This window comes from Mandrillus leucophaeus, unplaced genomic scaffold (assembly GCF_000951045.1).
Source record: "Mandrillus leucophaeus isolate KB7577 unplaced genomic scaffold, Mleu.le_1.0 Scaffold2, whole genome shotgun sequence".
In the NCBI taxonomy this organism is placed as follows: Eukaryota; Metazoa; Chordata; class Mammalia; order Primates; family Cercopithecidae; genus Mandrillus; species Mandrillus leucophaeus.
This window is the reverse complement of record NW_012102031.1, coordinates 12,811,376-12,818,253: the sequence shown is the minus strand read 5'-3', so window position 1 is coordinate 12,818,253 and position 6,878 is coordinate 12,811,376. Positions and strand designations below refer to the sequence as shown.

Here is a 6,878-nt window from a genome sequence, read left to right as displayed (position 1 = left end):
GGTTGCAGTGAGCCGAGATTGTGCCACTGCTCTAGCCTGAGTGACAGAGCAAGACTCTGTCTAAAAAAAAAAAAAAGAAAGAAAAAATAGTCTGAGCCCATGGGGGTGGTGTGAGGAATAAGTGAGTTACTGTGGGCTAAGCTTTAGCGCAGTGCCCAGCACATATTACAAACTTCATAAGCAGTTGCCATTACTTTTAAAGGGTTTTTGTTTTGTTTTGTTTTTGTTTTTGTTTTTGTTTTTGAGACAAGGCCTCGCTCTGTCGCCCAGGCTAGAGTGCAGTACTTTTAAAGTTCTGAACCCTGTTGGAGGCCAACATGAGACCATGGGGGACCCCAGGCCCCAACTGGCAGTGGCTCTAGGCACTGCCTCCTCTGCCATTTGGCTATTATTAGGTCCGGTGTCCTCATCTCAAATCCAGATGGGGAGTGAGAAGGGCGGGCAGGGCAGGGCCTGGCTGGCGGAAGGCTGGGAACACGGCTTGGAGGCTGGGTTTGGGTTTGGGCCCCACCCTGCCTGCCTTCCCTTGCTTGCAGCTGGTTCAGCCCGCCACGTCTACACTTGGCTCTGAGGTTGGTGCAGAGCACTCCCTCCCACTGTGGCCGCCTCCTCTGGGAAGATTCAGAGACCTTCTGCAGCCTCAGCACTTTTCTGCCTGCCCCAGAGAGGCCAGGCCTGCGTGGAAACTGAATTCGACACTGCGCGCCTTCAGAACTGCGTACCTTCAGAACCGGCAAAGGAGCCATCCACCCCGCTGTCTACAGGTCTTCATGCCTCCAATGAGATTTACTGGATCTTCTGAAGGGGAAGAGCCTATACACCTGGGTTTGAATCCCTTCCCTACCAGTAACATGCAGTGTCAACTTGGACAAATGACTTCCCCTCTCTGAGCCTCAGTTTCTTTGCCCATAAAAGGGACAGAACATTAGCATCTGCTTTACAGGGCTGTGGTGATGGTTAAACAAGTGCATGGTATGGAGTAGGCACTCAATATGTGTCGGTTGTTTCATGTTTGAGTGTGCCAGGCCCTGAGGAGGAAACAAAGTTTTGGGAGGTTGAGAATCTGGGGTGCAGAATGGCTCTGCTCCTGATTTGCTACGCTACCTGAAACCTGTCCCTTGTCCTCTCTGGGACTCAGTTACCTATTTGAACCATAATAGGTAATGTGATACCAAGTAATGTGAACCATAATAGGACTTTGTGATACCAAGATTCAGGTGCTACATTCACAAGTAGAGAGAAGGGTTTGCTGGGATCCCACACTGACAGGTTGGCGAAATATTCATTCTCGGACTGGGCTCTGGAACCAAAATACCCTCGGCCCCTGAGCTGCTCCAGATACTCCCTACTCTGCCAGTCCAGGGCTGAACCTGGAAGAATCTAGACCCTTCTTATTAAGTCTCTTGCCCTAGGAGGGCCTGAAGAAGGCCAGTCAAACCCCCTCATTTTAAAGATGGGCAGACTGAGACCCAGGTCTCCCTAGTGCTCAGGCTTCATTTGAGCGGAGCTTCCAAATGGTGGATGATAGAATATGGTGATTAAGAACAAATGTTCTGGCTAGGCGCAGTGGCTCACACCTGTAATCCTAGCACTTTAGGGGGTGAAGGCACGCAGATTGCTTGAACCCAGGAGTTTGAGACTAGCCCTGGCAACATAGGGAGACCCCTGTCTCTACAAAAAATAAAAAAATTAGCCGGGCATGGTGGCACGTGTCCGTAGTCCCACTGTGAGCCTGGGAGGTCAAGGCTGCAGTGAGCCATGGTTGCGCCACTCCACTCCAGCCTGGGTGACAGAGTGAGACTCTGTCTCAAAACAAACAAACAAAAACCAAAAGAACGAGGGTTCTGAACCTGTCTCCTTATCTGTGTAATAGTGGTACTACCTCACAGGACTCAAGCTATGAAGGTCATAGTGGTAACAAAATTGCCACACATGCATTATAAACATGATCAGGAGCCAGTGTCCAACCCATCAGGTGGCAATTACATAATACCCCACCATGAGCCTAGACCCTCCACTCCCTGCGCCCAGGCATCAGGGACTCCCAGAAGTCTAAAGAGGTCCAGGCTGGCACATCCAGAACTCTCTCCTTCCTGTCGCAGCCCTTTGCCTCTCCTTTGTCTGTAAGGCTGGGTCTCCTGGAATTCATTGCTGCCCAGTGGGCATCTGAGGCCCCTTCTCCTTCTCCTGGGCCAGAAGTTTGCCTGGCACTGTTGCCCAGAGAACACAGCAGCTGGATGACATCATGGAGATGATGGCCTTGCCAAACTGGTTTCCCAACAGGTCCTCAGTCCCACTCCGAGGGCTGCTGGCCATGACCTAGGGCGCATCCAGTTCTGCACATAAGGAGGAAGGTCATAGCCCTTGGATCCAGTCAACCCCAACAAGAATCATTCATCTCTAGCGACTCCATGCTTCAGCCTCACCTGCCTGTCTGTTGCCCAACAAGGTCCTCAATCCTACTTCCGTTCCCTTGCTCATGCTGTTCGCATCTCCAGAATGACAGTGCTGTCCTGGGGAGAGGAGGCTTAGAGAACCCAAGGCACAGCTCCTCCATTGTGCAAATGAGCAAGTTGAGGCTCCAAGAGGGCCAAGCCTTACCTAGGGTGGAGCCAGGGGTAAGACACCCATCACCCTTCTTGCCTCCTGACCCCAGGCCTGGGCTTTCTCTGCAGGACCCTGACTGGGTGGAAGGTTAGCCAGGGTGACGTAGGGATGCAACGCAGACAGCTTCGTAAAATAGTCATTCTCAGACTTGGGCTCTGGAGCAAAATATGACCCCTAGCCTCTGAGCTGCTCCAGCCACTTCCCATTCTGCCTTTCCAGGGTTGAACCTGGAAGAACCTAGAGTAGACCCTTTCTGTGACAGCCCCTTGCCCTAGGAAGGCCTGAAGCAGGCCAGTCCAATCACTTCATTTTACAGGGGGCAGGCTGAGGCCCAGGCCTCTCTGGTGCCCACAAGATACATTCACCCTGCTCACCTGGCATTCAGAATCCTTCACAGAGAGAACCACCCACATTTCCTGCTCCACCCACAGCCTGTCCTCCTCCTTTTCCCAGATTACTGGTCTTTGATCACACTCTTCCTCTGCCACAAATGCTCTTTCATGCCTTTCTCCCTCTTCTATGTGGGGTGAATTTTAAAACTTAGCTAGGCGTGTGGTGTGTGCCTGTAGTCTTAGCCTCTTGGGAGGCTGAGATGGGAGGACTGCTTGAGCCAGGAGTTTGAGGCCACAGTGAGCTGTGATCTTGCGAAGGCCACAGTGATCTGTGATCATGCGACTGCACTCCAGCCTGTGGGTCACAGCAAGACCCTGTCTCCAAAAAAAAAAAAAAAAAAGGGCTGGCTGAGCGCAGTGGCTCGCGCCTGTAATCCCAGCACTCTGGGAGGCCGAGGCGGGCGGATCACAAGGTCAGGAGTTCGAGACCATCCTGGCTAATACGGTGAAACCCCATCTCTACTAAAAAAATACAAAAAATTAGCCAGGCGTAAGTGGTGGGCCCCTGTAGTCCCAGCTACTCAGGATGCTGAGGCAGGAGAATGGCGTGAACCTGGGAAGCGGAACTTGCAGTGAGCCGAGATTGTGCCACCGCACTCCAGCACTCCAGCCTGGGTGACAGAGCAAGACTCTACCTCAAAAAAAAAAAAAGGGTGACAGTTTATACGCCACTTCCCTAAGAAGTCTTCCAGAGCTTCCCCCATCCTAGTGGCAGCAAAGTAGAGGGAAAAGTCTTCAACATCAGGCAGAATTCCACTTTAGTCTGAATGCCTTTACTAGCCTTCACCTCCCAGAGCTTCAGCTTCCTCTGTCAAATCAGAATGTAGCTATCCTACACAGTGGTCACCTGGCAGTAGTGGGAGCCCCACGTCTGACATGCAACAGGTGCTCAGCAAATGCTGGGGCCCTCATCACAGGATGTTTACTCTTTCCTCAGCTGTAGCCATAAACTTCCCCAGCACTGTACCAGACTGCCCTTTGATCTATAGATCACCCCCTCTCCCTTGCAGAGAGGAAGACAAAGAGGCAGGCGGGTATGTCTGGAGGTGGACCCAGGCACTAAGGACTTGAGGGGGCAGGAGCCACACATCCCTTCCATAGGGCCAAAGGCTAGTGAGGGCATGTGCCAGACAGTAAATCTAAGCATGGAGGAACTCACCGGTACCATTCCTCCTAGCCTACAGGAGGGCAGGGAGAAAGGAGGGTGTTAGCACAAACCAGGCCATTCATTGGAGCTGGTGACTGCCATTCAGGTAGGCCCTGAAAATCAGAGGTGGCCTAGGTGTGCCCTGCATGAAGGGGAGGTCCCAAGGGACGCGCGAATTTTAAAGTATTCAGAATTGGCCTTAGAGGGCGCCTGACCCTCGTTCTGGATAATAACATGGCATCTCACTCAGGTAGAGAAGGCCTAGGACCTTGAACCATGTCCTCCAAAGTGAGCTCTATTTGCCTCTCCTGCTGTGTAGCCTTGACAAGTCGTTTTCTTCTGTGCCTTGATTTTCTTTTTTTTTTTTTTGAGATGGAATATTGCTCTGTCGCCTGGGCTGGGGTGCAGTGGCACGGTCTCAGCTCACTGCAACCTCTGCCTCCAGGTTCAAGCGATTCTATTGCCTCAGCCTCCCAAGTAGCTGGGATTACAGTTGCACACCACCTGCCCAGCTAATTTTTGTATTTTTGTAGAGACAGAGTTTTGCCATGTTGGCCAGGCTGGACTTGGGTGATCCACCTGCCTTGGCATCCCAAAGTGCTGGGATTACAGGCGTGAGCCACCGCACCCGGCCGGTGCCTTGGTTTTCTGATGTGTAAAATGGGACCACTTCTCAGGGGTGTGGGGATGAAATGAAATGACACATGGAAAAGACTCTCAATGTGGAGACTGGGCCTTTCCTTAGATGGGGGCCGGGGGTGTCACAGAGGACCTGAACCAGGGCTCTTCTGGGGCTACAGGCTGAAACTACCTCCCCAGAATCCCACATTATACTGGTTAAAAGCAGAGTCTGGACTCAGAAGGTGCTGCGTATGAATCACAGCTTTACTACTTATCAGCTGTTGTCCTCATCTGTAAAATGGGACAGTAGTCATGGTCTCATGTTCTTGTTATGGGCATTTTATGCCTGGTACATGGCAAGTACAAAATAAATGATTTGTTACTGTTTTTATTTGACAGGACTCCAGACCCCATCCTCCTAACTCCACCCACTTTGGTCTCCATGGAGATGTGAGGGCGGTTTTAGGGCCTGTGGCACTAAAGATGGAATAGCTTTCCCTTGTGGGTCTGACCTCCTGGGTCCCCTGGCTGATTCTTTGTTTGGTCTTGGACATATCAGCTTTCTCTGGGCCTCAATTTCCCATATTTGCTGAATGACAGCCTGGACTCCATATTCCCTATTTAGGACTCCAGCGCTCCTAAAGGCAGACTCTCAGGGCTTGGAAGGTAGAAGAACACTACAAGAAGGCAATGTCTGTTCAAAGGTGTGTGGGCTGGGGGAGGTGTGCTGTGTGATTGATCCTGCTCCACCTGAGATGGTCCCGGCACTCCAACCGGCACTCCAACTCCAAAGGGTCAAGGTGGTGCCAGTCACTCAGTCCCTGCTCTGAGGTGGCTCAAACCAGGTGTCCCGAAAGCAGCCTAGGGACGGCGGCCAAGCTTAAACACTGACGCGAGAAAGGGGTGGAGTCGAGGGAGGGGACGTGGTCTCAGGAACAAAGAGGAGGGCGGAGAGGGGCTGCCCTGAAGGCTCTGAGACTCCTACGACCCCAGGAAACTTACCTCGGCTCGGGGCGCCCTCCCCGACTTGGCGCAGAGCCTGCGTCCCCCTGCCGATGCCCACCCGACTCGCTAAAGCCACCGAGGCAGACGACCCCAAGACTGCAATCTCCAACCTCCCTGGCCTGCGAGGGGCGTGGCCGTCAAATTGAATTTTCCCAATGGCGCACGAGAGTGGGAGGTACCCGATCGAGAATTGGCTGGCGCGTCGGGGCGGGGCGGGGCCAGCCGGGAGGCTGGCGCGGCTGGACAGGCAGCTCTCCACAGAATCCAGGGGACGGTTGCTGAGCGGGACTGGGACACCGGGTCGCGGCGCCTCCCGCCTGCGCGTGTCTAATCCATCTGTCTGGTCCCGAAAGAGCTAAGCCGAGCCTGCGCCGGACGGGTGGGCTGGACTGAGAGGTGGGTGTGCGGACCGCGGGGGGGATCCTGATGCTGCCCCAACGTGTTCGGGGGTGGAACCCGGATGTCTAGCCAGGAGTTCTGGAACGTCCAGACCTAGGAGCCCCCACCCATACGAGAGCTCTAAGCCATGAGATAAAGTTCTGAGACTGTTGCGGGAAGACGCCCGCGGATTCCTAAGGGACCCCACGCCCCACAGGGGCGCTAGTCTGTGGCGGCAGAAACCCTGGGGAAGCTGCCACAGAACCCTGAGGCCCCTCACAATGTCCGGCGACCCCAGACTGTGTGACAGGGAGCCATGGGATTGGAGAAGGGCAACGGCAGGGATCTTCTTATAGTCCCGTGGGTGTCTAAATTAGGCATTAGGGGGACACCTGCCCCTTAGAAGAAAAGACATGGGGGAAATCAGAATGTCCGCAGAACCTAAGGCTGGTGACCACTGTACAGTCTTGAAAAGGTTTAACGCAGAGTAACTAGGTAAGAGGCAAGAATCCTAACAGGCAGAGATTGGGAGGTTGACACCTCTGAGCCTACCAGGATGGGAGGAGGAGCAAGCAGTGACTTAAACAGGCAGGGACCCACATACCCCAACTGTGTGGAGCTGTAACCCTCACCCCCTACCCATGCACTGGATGGGGTAACTTCCCAAGTGACTGTTCTGAAGAGAGGGAAGGGATGATTGAAAGATGAATCAACAGGAGACGGGGGGG

The 6,878-nt window shown here is 53.4% G+C and overlaps 1 protein-coding gene across 3 annotated transcripts in view; it reads left to right on the top strand.

Annotated features, from left to right (window-relative positions):
- The first annotated feature begins 6,007 nt into the window (after positions 1–6,007).
- The window catches only part of SMTN (smoothelin), a 24,830-nt gene continuing 23,959 nt past the window's right edge, over positions 6,008–6,878 (top strand). For all 3 annotated transcript variants that reach the window (XM_011979043.1, XM_011979042.1, XM_011979044.1), the window contains exon 1: positions 6,008–6,168. The gene's annotated coding sequence lies outside the window, so the exon portion shown is untranslated. The remainder of the gene's footprint in view (positions 6,169–6,878) is intronic.